Source organism: Lissotriton helveticus, chromosome 10, assembly GCF_964261635.1.
Source record: "Lissotriton helveticus chromosome 10, aLisHel1.1, whole genome shotgun sequence".
In the NCBI taxonomy this organism is placed as follows: Eukaryota; Metazoa; Chordata; class Amphibia; order Caudata; family Salamandridae; genus Lissotriton; species Lissotriton helveticus.
In genome coordinates, this window is record NC_136071.1 from 220,267,708 (window position 1) to 220,282,727 (window position 15,020).

Consider the following 15,020-nt stretch of genomic DNA (forward strand, 5'->3'; position numbering starts at 1 on the left):
CACCACCCCCTTTTTGAAATATTTTGGCCACCACAAGTGTGGAAGGGTATGCTCAGACATGAGTCCCTTGCTCACTGCACCATCAGGATTCAAGCAAGCCGGGCCGAAGACGGCTGTAATGCCAGAAACCGGTCCCCGGAAGCTTGTTTCCTTTCCAGTGAAGAATTGGCTTGGTAGTTTGGTCTGCCCTGTTCCCATGATGCACTGGGCCAGGGACAGACTAATTTGCATATAGCCAGGTTCTGAACTGGGATGGTGCAGTGAGCTAAAAAACGGTGATGGATCAAGCCCTGATCTGTTGACTGGGTAGGAGTGTTCTGATTAACTCAGATACTCTGTCCATCACCACCCCCTTTTTGAAATAGCATCATTAATGCGGCGCACCATGGGTGGCGGAGCAGTGGCGCACTGTGGCGCATGTTAACTGGCGCATCCCTGGGGATGCGCCAGTTAACATAAATCTGCCCCATAGTTTTGATGTCTGCATGGTAGTGTGTCTTCATCTTTTTGGGCAAATTCAGAAAGAGATACTGCTAAAAAAACACCCACTTACAGATTTACTCACTCACCCATACAGCCACTCAGACACCATTCAGATACCCAGAACACCACTCACACACTCACTCACACACCCATACAGCCACTCACACACCCATTCAGAGATCCAGACAACCACTCATACACTCACTCACACACAGACCGCCACAGTCAGTCACATATGCACTCACTCACACACCCACAGAAACACTCAACACCCATACAGCCACACACGCACTCACAGACACATAAAACCATAATATACAAACAGCCACTCTCACTTTCACTCAGAGACACGGAGAACCACTCACACCCCAACTTACACACCCATACAGCCACTAAAACATCTACTCAGAGACCCAGAGAACGACTCACAGACCCACAGAGACACTCCCACATGCACTCACACACCCAAACACACACCAAATAGCCACTCACACAATCCCTCACAGACCCGTATAGCCACTCATACACCCACTCACAGACACACACAGCACTCACACACACATTGACACACCCACCACACACTCACACATCCACTTACACACCCACACAGCCAATCAGAAACCATGGTTACAGGGTCATTTTAGTTCAGAGAAAGCATTAAAAACATCGAAATTCACTGAAAAAAACAAATGTTAGAGGGATGTTATAGTTAGAAAATAGCTGTTAGAAACGGGTAGCGTGGTGCAGAGTGGGAGGGCCAAGCTCCGGAGGAAATCTGTAAAGTATCAATGCAGCACACACTGGCGACACACAAGGCACACTACAAAAAGAGACCACACCAGTTTAGGTGAAAAACAGCATATGTATTATGCAGAACATGTTAGAATATCACCACAGGTATGAACACCGTGCCAACTGGCACCAGGTAACCATTTACACCAGTGGACTATTTACAAGGCAGGGCCAATCGGGCCGCTGCCAGAACCATCCTGAGTCCACAAATAAATGTCCAGTCCGTCAATAAGTGTATCACAGCAAGCAGCCACTGGCAAGGCCAGACACGTGGCATAGATCACGTTTGCATACAGCGTGGGCAGGAGGCGTAAATCAAGCAGGCCTAAACATACAGCCTAGAGGAGGAACATTAGGCATTAACCTCATTAGCATGAATCAATATCCCGAGGCCTATAAGCATATTGGTATTAACCATGAGCCTAGAATAACACTTCAGGTCGGCATATAAACACATCATGCACAAGCCTGGAAGGAAAACATTAGGCAGATGACACATGATCATGGAGGCATGCACATATTTACATAAACCATGGTAACCTCACATTAAACATGCACATTGACATTGGCATCATCATAAGCATAAAATCAGTAACATATGAGAGCAGGCGTAATCTAAATTATGGTATTAAGCATCTCTTTCGCATAACCAACCTTCACAGTGGGCATAACCCTAAAACATCATGGTAATACCATTAGGCTAAAGTTGCATGAGGCATCTCAATATGCATAAACAACATGGATAACCCATGGGGCAGGAAGGCTTTAAGGGAAAAACACTAGGCATCCACCTGTGGGCATAAACACAGTAGGCATGAAGCATTAGGCATAAAAGTCGAGCATTCTCACAGTAGCCTAAACCTGCGCCCAGGGCCTCTCATTAGCAAGGAAACCTTAGACAGGAAAACATCATTGCATGACACTAGTATGAGGCATCTGACGCACTAGGCGTCAAACCATCGGGTTAAACCTTAGGGGGACAAGCATTATCAGCATAACTGCATTAGCATGAACCACTTAGCGAAGGCATGGCCTTAGCATGAATTACCGGTACATACATCACAAGAGACAGTAGGCCCCGCAAGCATAAAGTACAGGATGCCCCAAACATTGCAATGCCCACTGTCCAGCGGGCCAGTTGTGAAGGGTTCAGACAGTCTGCCCAATACTGGGAACGTGGGAGCACCCTCCTCTGGGGCTCAGAAGTCCGAAACTAATGCCCAGCAAGAATTAAAACAATATTCTTCCCTCGTGACTTCTGCCCGCTTCTGCGGCGTAGCTGGTGCAGTCTGTGGCCCTGGGCATAGGGGCCCTCCTCTGGTGCAGCTGCCCGCCGTCGCGGTGCAGCTGGGATGGAAGGGACTAGCACCGGCGCTCACTCAGCGTCGGGGGCCTCAGGTACCAACCCTGTACCTCGGCCGCCCCCCGACAGCCTCACACCGCAGCCCCCACTCACCGGTGATCTTGCGGGTGTCCTCCCGATGTTGCTCTTCACCCAGGTCCCTCTCCTGGGGGCCCAGGACTTTGTCATGGAGCCAGCGGGGCTCCCGCTGCACTCGGGGCTCTCCTCCGCTCATGGAGAGCCCCCCCTTTTCGGAGCAAAGTCTCCGACGATGTGGGGCGTTGGCCAGTGAGGGGTAGACTCCCGCCTAGCTCAGCAGCAGACGCGGGGCTCCCTCGTTACTCCAGGAGCCCCCTCCTCCTCACTTCCGGGTCCTCGGATGACAGCAGGGCTCGTTCCCTGCACGGAGCCCTGCAGGTGGCGCTCTGCTTCTCTTGCGGGGCACTGGCCGGCAGGGTGGGCTCCTGCTTCAGTCTCTCTCCACGGGGCTCCCTCGTAGACATGGGAGCCCCACCACCCCTCCGGTTCCTTCCGGCCTCCTGTTGTGGGGCGGGACTTTGCCTCAGGTGCTCCTGCCAGCAACAATCACAGCGTGGCTCCCCTGACGTCACGGGGAAGCCCGCGCGGCACTCCCAGGCTGGCGGCGGTGATTCCCAGCAGTTTTTCTTTTCCTCACAGAGGGGTAGGCTCCCTCCGTAGTTGATGCACACACGCTGAGAGGGCACTTGCTGTGGAAAATAAAGTGTAGATGTGGCTCTCTCCTTTTTCTTGCCCCGGGCTGCGGCGGTGATTTATTTCTTGGTGGCAACAATGTGGGGTGGGCACCCACGAAAGGCAGGCAAAAGCGGCACAAATGCGGGGTAGGCTCCCGCTCTGTTTAAATAAGCAGTTCTCCCGGGCCTCCCCTCGCCGCAGGTGTCACACGCTCCTCACCTCTTTCTTCTTCTTGGGGGGAGTAAGATACAGCGCTCACCATGCGCTGGAAGGCACAGTCCATAGAAATATAGCGCTTTCACAGCCCAGCGCTGCAGAGGGCAGACACTCCTCTTCTCCTGGCACTTTAGATGTAGCGCTCACGAGGCACAAGGTTCCACCAGTAGGGTTGTAGTGCTCAAGAGCGCTAGGCAGGAGAGCAACAAGCACTACTGGGCAAGATCAGCAGTCAGTGGGCACTCATCAGAACAGGGCCGTAAATTCCTAGGAACTGTCGTCCTCTGTAACGTGATACAGAAGAAATGAGTGTTACCGCACACCTGAATTTTTAATGTAAGCTTCAATGTATTACAGTACTTCGTATTTTATTGTGATTGCGTGCTACCGATATTTGGAGTGAGTGGACCCCTGTCCCTCAGAATATATGCAATATGAAGAGGGCTCTGGATTACCAGAGTCTGAACACGGTGCACAGCTTAAGGAGAACTATCTGTTGTCTCCCAAGTTATCTACAAGTTATAAACAATAAACCAAATTAGATTCAATATACATTCGCAACTTTTTTCATTGTACATATAAAAAATATATTACAACAAGACAGCTGAGTTTGTGCATGTTTATGAAAAATGTATGTCTAGCATACACAAATGATTGAAAAATACTATACAACAGTATCTGAATTTCAAAATGACATTCAACAATATCACAATGAAGTAAATAACAATTAAAATTAAAGAAAAGAGAGAAAATCCCAATGCATTTCGGGTTCCAACATTTGAACCCTTCGTCAGGGGAAAATGATAATAAATTAACAGACAATAAACCAATTTCAAAACGTCATCAGAATTCTCCAATTATAGCATCCGCAGGAAACCTGCAACACAAGAATGAGCTACTATCTGCTCTCAACTTTATGTATTGTGATTCTCAAAATTAGAAAAAAGAGAGAAACCATCGAAGATGCGTGGAGACGCACTAAGGGTGAAAACTTATTTGTGCTCTGTGCAAATTACTTATGATTGCCGGTGCACAATGTGTCTACGTGCTCGCGGCTGTGTGCTATGAAAATGTTGACAACCTGCCTTAACCCCCTCTGGTTGAAAAAGCTTGTATCTTACCCATTTTCTTGCCAATGAGGAAGAAAAATTATTCTGTCAGGATTCAAGCACTAGAAATCCAAATGATGTGAACTGTATTATTTGAACATGATGAGCCGCTTACCGCTGGCCTTTGAATGGAATCTCAGTCTCCATGTGTTTTTAGAATATGGGTTCGCCCAACAACATTGAAAACGCATTTCTTTTTAGCTGCAACCTGCGTGCAAATCAAGTGAAAGACTTGTGTTAGGAATACAACGAAAAAAAACGCTCTGATGTTTCCATGAAATCTATGAATAACTCTATGTACCTTCGTGGATGGATTCCGAGCTCGCGTTCCTCTCCCTTGCTTCCGCGTTAGAGATGCTATCCCAGTGTGCTTTGCCGATTTAAAGGCATAGCACCTGAATTATGGGGTTGGCTTACATGGTTCGAGTCCCGCTCATGCGGGAAAAACGAACCAAATAATTTGTAACAAGAAAACATGTGTGCTAGGGTTAAAAGACTGTGGTGTTCAAATTTAGCCAAACGAGAACCCAAACATGTATGGATTCACAAAAATGAGTATTTAAATGTAGCGATATTTACATCCTGAAATCAGTGGACCTCAGTGTATGTTGCCGATGTAAATTATGTTGCTGATTGCATATTTACTGATGTTGAGTTGAAAGATAATCCTAAAGGCTCACAAATGGTATAAAAATACACCATGTGTAATATTGCATGTGGATAGTAAAAGGAAAGAGTTTCTCAGATTAAAAATCATGAACAAAACAAAGTGAAGAATGTAAAAAGGAAACATGAGTGCAAATTCTGTACAATAATGTCAAATGTTATCATCACTAGCAATAGCTTCACAGAAAACATGCCATCTCATAATGGTCATTTAAACCTGCTGGTGCCACCGTTCCCAACATCTTGATCCAAAAGGTTTCTCTACGTGCTAGAGCTATATGTGTGTCCGTTCCAGAATGTGTACTAATGTGTTCTAGCACTGTGAATCTTAACTGTGGTATGGTGTGACCTGCCTGTGTCCAATGAACTGCTAATGGTGAGGTGGTGTTTTTGTTCCGAATCCGGCTCTTATGCTCTACGATTCTGGTTTTAATCTTACGACTAGTTCTTCCGACGTATACCAAGCCGCAGGGGCATTTTATGGCATAGATGACCTGTTCAGTGTTACAATCCGATGTGTGGTGTAGTTTTACCATTTTGCCTGTTTGTGGATGTGCAAAAGTGTCCCTGTGCATTACATTACCACATTGCCCACAGTTGTAGCATTTTCTCATACCTTTGTGTGTGGTAGGTTTGTGAGGGGTTGTTTTCAGTAGTTTTCTTAGGTTCCTAGGTCGGGTATGAGCAAAAAGTGGGGGACCTTGAAATAAGTCTTTAAAATCTGGTTCATGCTCAATGATATCCCATCTGTTTCTTATAATGTTTTTGATTTTTGCAGCCTCTACAGAGTGTTTTAATACAAACACTTCACGCTTTTGTTTGGTTTTAGGTTGAGGTTGTAACAGTTCCTCTCTTGATTTGGCGGATATAAGAGTCACTGCTCTATCCAATGTTGCCTGAGGGTATCCCCTGTTTGAAAATCTTCGACATTGAGCCTGTATCTCTTGATCGCATGGGCTACTTTCCGATGTGATTCTCTTGATTCTCATAAGTTGAGATAACGGCAAATGTTGTTTCAACGTCATAGGATGTGCACTGGTAAAATGTAAAGCATTATTTAGATCTGTGGGTTTTCGGAAAACCGAGGTCATCAAACCTTTTTCTGTTTTTTTAATCTCTATGTCTAGAAAATGAATGCACTCTTTTTGTATGTTGTACGTAAATTGTATTCGTGGATTCTGTGCATTCAAGAGTTCAATATTCTCTTCCAACTGTGCTTGGTTGCCTCTCCAGATTACTAGAATATCGTCTATATATCGGAAAAATGCTATTGCGTATGTTTGCCAAACTGTGTTGGTCAAAATGTGATGATGTTCAAAACGGCCATGAAAATATTAGCATATGATGGGGCTCCGGGAAAGCCCATTGAAGTTCCGGTCCGCTGTAAATAAAACTGATCCTTCCATTCAAAAAAACTGTGAAATAATGCGAAATGAAGAAGTTCCAGTAGAAATGTGGAATGTTCAATGCCCATATCTGAACTTAAAAGTCTCCATTCGACCGCCTCCAAGCCTTCCGCATGAGCTATGGAAGTGTAATGCGCTGTTACATCAATTGTGCACAGTAAAATGTCTTCATTAAAAACCCATTTGATGTTCTCCAATTTATGTAAACAATCTGTTGTGTCTTTCACGTAGGTTTTCCATGTTTGTACGAGGGGTTGTAAATAGTAATCCAGGTAATACCCCACTGCTTCATGAATCGAGTTACACCCTGCCACTATGGGTCGGAAAGGTGGACATTCACTGTTCTTGTGCCTTTTAGGGATCATATAGATCCGAGGTGTCTTAGGTGTTTCATTCACCAAAAATTTGGCTGTTTTGTCATCAATAACTGCGTTTTCAACTCCTTTGTTGACTATTTTCCTTAGTGCTTCGAGTAGCTCACTGGTGGGGTCTTTGTCTAGTGGAATGTAGGTGTCTTGATCATTAACATGTTGGTCGACATTCCTTTCATAAAAGTCTCTATCCATCACCACAAGGGCTCCCCCTTTATCTGCTGGTTGAAAAACGATGGTGTCATCTTGTCGAAGTGAGTTAAAAATTTGCAATTCTTTTCGAGTCAAATTCGAATTGGTCTTGGTATGGTATTTGATTTGTTGTAAATCTTTCTTGACTAAATGTTCAAACATGTCAAGGGACTTATGAGTAATTGGAGACATGAAACGGCCTTTGGGGCGAAAAAGTTGAGGTTCTTGGTCTGTGGCTTCACCTTTTGGTAACGTAGAAAAAAAACATTTCAGTCGAAGTTTTCGTGTAAATTTGAATAAAGATACCTCAGTCTCTAAACCATTAGAAGAGTAGGTGGGCACAAAAGAGGTGCCTTTATCTAGTACTTTGATTTCTTGCATGCTTAAATGTTTTTTCGAGATGTTCATGACCAGTGATCCTATTTCTTCACGTGCCTCGCTGATCTGCCTTCGGGGTTTTTTTTGGATTTGTTTTTCCCCTTCTGGTGCGACCTCTTGTACGACCGGGCTCTTGTCTGGTGGTGCCTTCAGCGTGGGGCCCTCCACTAAAAAAGGCTGCGATGTGGATGCTGAAGCCATGGTTTCAGAAGTTGTCTCTTTTTGTGTCTGTGCCAAAGTTGGTTTAGGACGTTGTAGTGTAAGATCTTGGTCTGGTACTAGACTCTCTTCCGATGAGTTAGGATTAGTGCTAGGTTTTTTGAAAAAACATTTCTGGGCATAGTTTTCGGCCCAAGAGTACACCTCATCTAACTTGTAATCAATAGTGTCTCTTCTAAATTTTCGTATCTTTCTTTCATGAACTTCTTTCGCGTGTCTGTCCAAGTTAATGTTTATGTCCTCCAATACTTTTTCCCAATCCTCCCCCTCCATTTTTTGAGATATATCATCCTTAAGTTTGTTTATGTCAGATTCCAATTCGATCAATATAGATGAGATCTCTTCAATAATGAGAAGTATTAAATCTAAAGAACACTTGTTCAAGATGGCGTACCATCTTGCCATGAAAGCTTTATTAAATTTGAATAGCATCGGTTTTAGTGCTATACGAAGCCCACATGGGATTCTCTTGACTTTGTGATATTCTATGAGGGTGGTCGCGTGGAGACGTTGGTTGATCTCCTTTTTCAGTAGGTATTCTAATTATTTGAGCTGTTGTGTTGTGTTCCCTGAGGATGTGCTGTATTCTCGTACTTCTTTAACAAGTGAGTATATAGATTCTGCTTCATCAGAAGTGTAAGCCTTAGTGTCTGCTTGATTGGTAGTTAGATCTGCAATGTCTTTCCAAGACATGGTGATCAATGGGTGCTGGTCACTCTTGGGTCCGTGGTAAATTGATACAGAAGAAATGAGTGTTACCGCACACCTGAATTTTTAATGTAAGCTTCAATGTATTACAGTACTTCGTATTTAATTGTGATTGCGTGCTACCGATATTTGGAGTGAGTGGACCCCTGTCACTCAGAATATATGCAATATGAAGAGGGCTCTGGATTACCAGAGTCTGAACACGGTGCACAGCTTAAGGACAACTATCTGTTGTCTGTCACGTTATCTACAAGTTATAAACAATAAACCAAATTAGATTCAATATACATTCACAACTTTTTTCATTGTACATATAAAAAAATATATTACAACAAGACAGCTGAGTTTGTGCATGTTTGTGAAAAAGTTATGTTTAGCATACACGAATGATTGAAAAATACTATACAACAGTATCTGAATTTCAAAATGACATTCAACAATATCACAATGAAGTAAATAACAATTAAAATGAAAGAAAAGAGAGGAAATCCCAATGCATTTCGGGTTCCAACATTTGAACCCTTCATCAGGGGAAATGATAATAAATGAACAGACAATAAACCAATTTCAAAACGTCATCAGAATTCTCCAATTATAGCGTCCGCAGGAAACCTGCAACACAAGAATGAGCTACTATCAGCTCTCAACTTTATGTATTGTGATTCTCAAAAAACCGTCACCTATTACAGACTAAGGAGAAGGAAATAGAATTTGCACTCATGAGGATTTAGAGAGAAAACATGCATGAAAATTAGAAAAAAGAGAGAAACCATCGAAGATGCGTGGAGACGCCCTAAGGGTGAAAACTTATTTGTGCTCTGTGCAAATTACTTATGATTGCCGGTGCACAATGTGTCTACGTGCTAGAGGCTGTGTGCTATGAAAATGTTGACAACCTGCCTTAACCCCCTCTGGTTGAAAAAGCTTGTATCTTACCCATTTTCTTGCCAATGAGGAAGAAAAATTATTCTGTTAGGATTCAAGCACTAGAAATCCAAATGATGTGAACTGCGTCACTGGAAATAATATCTAAATACCAAGAAAGTGATCATTTATCTATCTACTCGAAAAAAGCGCTTGAGTTATGTATTATTTGAACATGATGAGCCGCTTACCGCTGGCCTTTGAATGGAATCTCAGTCTCCATGTCTTTTTAGAATATGGGTTCGCCCAACAACATTGAAAACCGCATTCCTTTTTAGCTGCAACCTGCGTGCAAATCAAGTGAAAGACTTGTGTTAGGAATACAACGGAAGAAAACGCTCCGATGTTTCCATGAAATCTATGAATAACTCTATGTACCTTCGTACCAAAGTTGTGAATGTATATTGAATCTAATTTGGTTTATTGTTTATAACTTGGAGATAACTTGGGAGACAACAGATAGTTGTCCTTAAGCTGTGCACCGTCCTCTGTAATGTGACACTCCTCCTGGTACAGCCGCCTTTACTCCAGCAGCGGGGCTCTCACTATCCCTGTGGACAGCAGAGGGGTACAGTGCGGCACAGGGGCCAGCACACAGGGCCATGCAGCGGTACCTCCTGGCAGCAGGTCCCCTCTCATTCAAGTCCAGGCTCAGTCTGAGCATATGGCACTCCAGCTCCGCTATTTATGTGCCCCACACCCCACCTACCAGTGAGTGCCAGAAGCTTCTGGAAGGTTCCCTGGGGAACCGATCCCAACTGGTTTAGGGGAGGTGTAGAGCACCCTGGGTGCCTGGCTTCCCTCCAAAAGCTGGGGTTGCTGGGAAACAAACAACTAGACTGGTAATTCACCTCAGTCAGGCGGCACAACACACAGTCAGGGCATCCATTTTAAAAGTAGCATTTCTCCACAACAGCACAAATACTTCTGCTCACGCCATTGCGCAGCAGGCATTGTCTCACTCATAGTAAAAGGCTAGGGGGGAAAGCGAAACATTTTAGGGAAAAAGGGCCAAGTCCAACAATAGCATTAAAAAGTAGAAATTTACTGAAAAAATCGATGGTTACAGTGACGTTCTAGTTAGGAAATAAAATTTCAAAAACCTTAGAACCTCACTAAAGAACCAAAGGTTACAGGGAAGTTACAGTTAGGTACAGATTTTACACAAAATTTTTTATAGATATTCAGCAATTATGGTTATTGTTGTCTCAAGTAACTATAACTTGAGGCCCAAGGTAACTATAGCTCACGCCCCGTTTCCAGTTTCACCGGGTTCGCCACGCACTGAGGGGTTTGCTAGGTGGAGACATGGCGGAGCCACAAACGGTATTAGCATATGACTATATAGTCAAAGACAAAGTTTCAACTAAATTGATTACTAATCTATACCGTACACCCTTGCCGAGAGAACGGCGGACTATTCGAAGCCGCGTCTGGCTTGGCAGGCTGATCTGGACATTGAACTCTCTGAAGATGTGTGGAAGTTTTGCTGCGCTAATGTACGTAAGGTTTCCTTCAACGACGGACATAGGTTACTACATTTTACATTTTTAAACAGAGTTTATTACACCCCTGAACGTTTATTTAGATACGGCTTACGGAACAACCCAGGATGCGAGAGATGCCGTACTCTGACGGCAGACTTTCTACACCTCGCTTGGTTGTGTCCGAGAGTGGCGGACATTTGGCGTATGGTCTATAATGAGGTAAACAAAGTCACTGGTTTGTCACTATCGCCGTCCCCACTATTGGCTTACTGGGGTACTCAAAAGATGCTCTGCCGACTGCACGCCGATTGGTGGACATGGCCTTTATAGTTGCTAAACGATGTGTAGCACTGAACTGGATGAAAGGGCCGACACCCACATTGACTCGCTGGTCAGATGATATGTTATACTGTTGTACACAATCGGAGCACTATAGCGAATTACCACCAAGAAATAGACCTAAAAACTACTGGGCGTTGTACCTAGAACACAGACAGATGAGGGAGGAGGGCAAACAGGGAGATACACAAACCTCACTACATACAGGGAATGCATGATAAGTAGTGATACCTCAAGTCGATTGGGATCTTAGAAACAGATAGCGTAGACGGTGTCCTGGAAATGTATACATATTGTGCATATTGCTTGGTAAGGGTGGAGTGGGAGATATGATGCTTCTTAAATTAATAAGGTACATGCCGTCCGATTATTGTACATTTGGTGTCCGAAATGTGATTGTACAAGCTTTTTTGATTGTATGTTTAAGAAATGCAAATGAAATATAAAAAAAAAAAACTATAGCTCACGCCCTCACCATGCACTGCTAATTGCCCCACATATTACATCACTTATAACATTTTCTATGACAGCATTGATAATATCTCTGCCACATTTGCAGTGAAAATATTGATGAGAAAACTGTGGATGTTGGGGGTGACTTATAGTTCATTTTGGCTCGAGTTATAGTTACTTGAGATAACTATAACTGCTGAATTTCTATGTTTTTTCGTGTGTAAATTCTGAACTTAACTATAATATAACGCCCCTATAACCTCTGGTTTTATAGTAAATATATCAATATATATATATATAAGCAACGATAAGGCTCCTTTCAGGAATTAATTCTGTTGTCGGGTGGTGCACCTCCGGCTGGAACCAAATGCCGGTTTGTCAATGTAAACAGCGTTCAATTCTTGATAATGATGCACGCTCAGAGATTGAATAGCTTCACCAAAGATTTATTGGCTGCAAAAACCGCTACGCGTTTCGACACGAAAAGTGTCTTGATCACGCAATGAAGCTATTCAGTCTCTGAGTGTGCATCATTATCAAGGATTGAACGCTGTTATCTTTCTCCTTTGTATACGTACGGACGAGCCTGCACTCCAGTAACTGCTATGTCAAATTTCTTTTATTGATTTGTTTCCAAACAAAGGCTGCGGAATCCATAGCAGCCCATTTCAACAGAAACACTAGCCTTGTTAATGATAACAAAATGTCATTACAATTCAGTTTAGATGTAATTTCTATGTCTAGTCCATATAATACTGATGCTTGTAAAGCGCGAACAGCTACCTCTGGGTGAGGTGTCCCGGCGCTAACGAGTATGTCAACAGTAAGCGAAGAGCCAAGAAGAAATTCCAAGTTTTACTGCATAAAAAGCCAGGTTTTTAGGAGCTTCTTGAAGCTAGCTTCTGTCGTGGCAGATTGGATGGCAGAGGACAAGGTGTTCCAGAGTTTCGCCGTGCCAGCAGAGAAGGACCTGCCTCCAAGTCTAGCTTTCCTCACACGTGGGATAGTTAGCTTAAGCAGAGAGTTAGATCGCAGCTGTCGCTCTTGGTGGTAGCGGGGAAGTCTGAGTTTTAAATAGTTGGGATAGGTACCTTTTAGCGCTCTGAAAGCCAAGGTGAGAACTTTGAATTTTATTCTGCTTGCCACTGGGAGCCAATGTAGCTCGTGCAGATGCGGAGAGACATGATGCCTAAAGGGAATGCGTTTTATCAGTCTCGCAGCCGCATTCTGCACGATCTGTAGGCGTTGCTCCAGATATTTGGGCAGACCAAGGTAGAGGCCATTTGAGTAGTCTAGTCGGGATGTAACTGTCGCGTGAACTACCATTTTGCGACACTCGACTGGTAGGAGAGACAGAAATTTTCGAAGATTTCTGAGTTTGTGCAGGCAGCTGGCGGTGAGCTGCTGTATGTGAGGTAAGAAAGAGAGATTCTCATCCCATCTTACTCCCAGATTTTTTGCATGGGTTCCGGGAGATGGAGCTGGACCCATTTCAGGAGGCCACCACAGGTCTGGGGGGGGGAAGTGTATTTTTTCCAAAAAATAGCACCTCCGTTTTGCTGGCATTCAATTTTAGTTTATTTGCATTCATCCAGCTGCCACATCTCGAAGACAGCCCCTAATTTTACTAAAAGCTGCCTCCGACGTATCTTTATAGGGGAAGACTAATTGCGTATCATCTGCATACGAAATTGCCTTGACCCCCCATTTAGCATTATCCATCACTTCACATAATTGCGCTTGACACAGACAAAGGTACAATGGTGTTACTATACCAGGACCACCATTTTGGAATGTATTTCATAAGGTGCAAAAATTATATAATATCAACATTTTCCATGTTGTGCTTAACCTATACATGCATTAATTCATCTTTCAAAATTAGGTGCAACCCTTGCCTGTTATCATCCCACGGTACCAAATTATTTAAAAAAGTGCATATACTCCATAAATCAGTTTGTCTGTACAATCACCGCCGGGCACTGTTACATTCCGTCTTACTATTATTAAATAACATTTCTCACTGCTTATATAGAAAATTAATTGCACAGGGAAAACACTGGTGGAATTGTCCATATTATACTGTCACGTCTCTCGTCATTCCATCAATCAATTCAGCCCTGGTGGGTTTAATCCCATCCATCCTCACAATGAATATCTAGAAAAAGGGGGAATGGGGAGAGAATCTCAATTATGTGTCATATCAAACTGAGAAAGCATATAGTTACAATTAGGGGAAAGTATGCAGTGTGAAGAACCTAAAAAATTTCAGGCCGATCTCCCAACTCCCATTCCTAGCAAAAGTGCTAGAACAGCACGTGCTAAAATCCCTGTCACACCATATAGGGGAAAATCAGCTCCTACAATTCAACGAGGCTGGGTTTACGGCTCGTCCCAGCACGTAAATGGTAATGCTGACTGTGCTGAATGAACTAAGGCCGACAAGAAAAAGCCATGTGCCCTGGTCTTGCTGGATCTATCCACCGCATTTGATACATGTGAATCATGACCAAATGTTGTCACGGATCTCGGAGCTGGGCATCCAGGGCACGGCCCTTGTGTGACTTACATCTTTTCTTATGGGTCGATCCCAGAAAGTACGGCTGACTGACCATGTGTCCGACCCAGGCATGCTCTCGTGCGGGGTACCACAGGGTTCAGCGCTGTCACCTCTCCTATTTAACGCCTACCTTCAGCCCCTGATAGCTGCATTGAATCTCATGGAGTGTCAGAACTATGCCGACAACACTAAAATTATCATCCAGATAGACACCTCCCTGGCCTCCCACACAAGAATCCAAAACATTCTAAAATTTGCAGTCAACTGGATGACGGCCAACTCCCTCAAAATTAATCCCGATAAGAACGAGGTACTGGCCGTCACTACAGACTCCAACCCCTAGAGTGACCTCTTTTGGATTACAATTACAAGTTCTTTCTCAACGTTCCAGCCAAAGGGCTCTTTTCCTTTCCATATCCAAGATGAATCTAGATTCTAATCTCCTAAGGTTTTGTTCTCTGTCCTAATGTGATGCTCTTAGAATATGTGCTATCCCACAATTTATTAATCTAATTTCATATCCATCATGTATTGATTTAAAATTTCTGGTGCCTTAGTAAGACATGTCAGCGTTACTAATTGCCCTCAAATGTTGTAAGATACATTTATGCAATGATAGTGTGGTACTTCCTATATAGGTTTACGGACAAGGCCGCCTAAG

General features: G+C 43.7%; 1 long non-coding RNA gene across 1 annotated transcript; it reads right to left on the reverse strand.

Annotated features, from left to right (window-relative positions):
- Positions 1 to 1,325: 1,325 nt before the first annotated feature.
- LOC144785122 (uncharacterized) lies at positions 1,326 to 4,958 on the reverse strand. Its single transcript, XR_013601767.1, has 2 exons — positions 4,772 to 4,958; positions 1,326 to 3,831 (listed from the first exon to the last, which is right to left on the reverse strand). It is a non-coding gene; the product is annotated as an uncharacterized LOC144785122 (long non-coding RNA).
- Between the last annotated feature and the right edge of the window lie 10,062 nt (positions 4,959 to 15,020).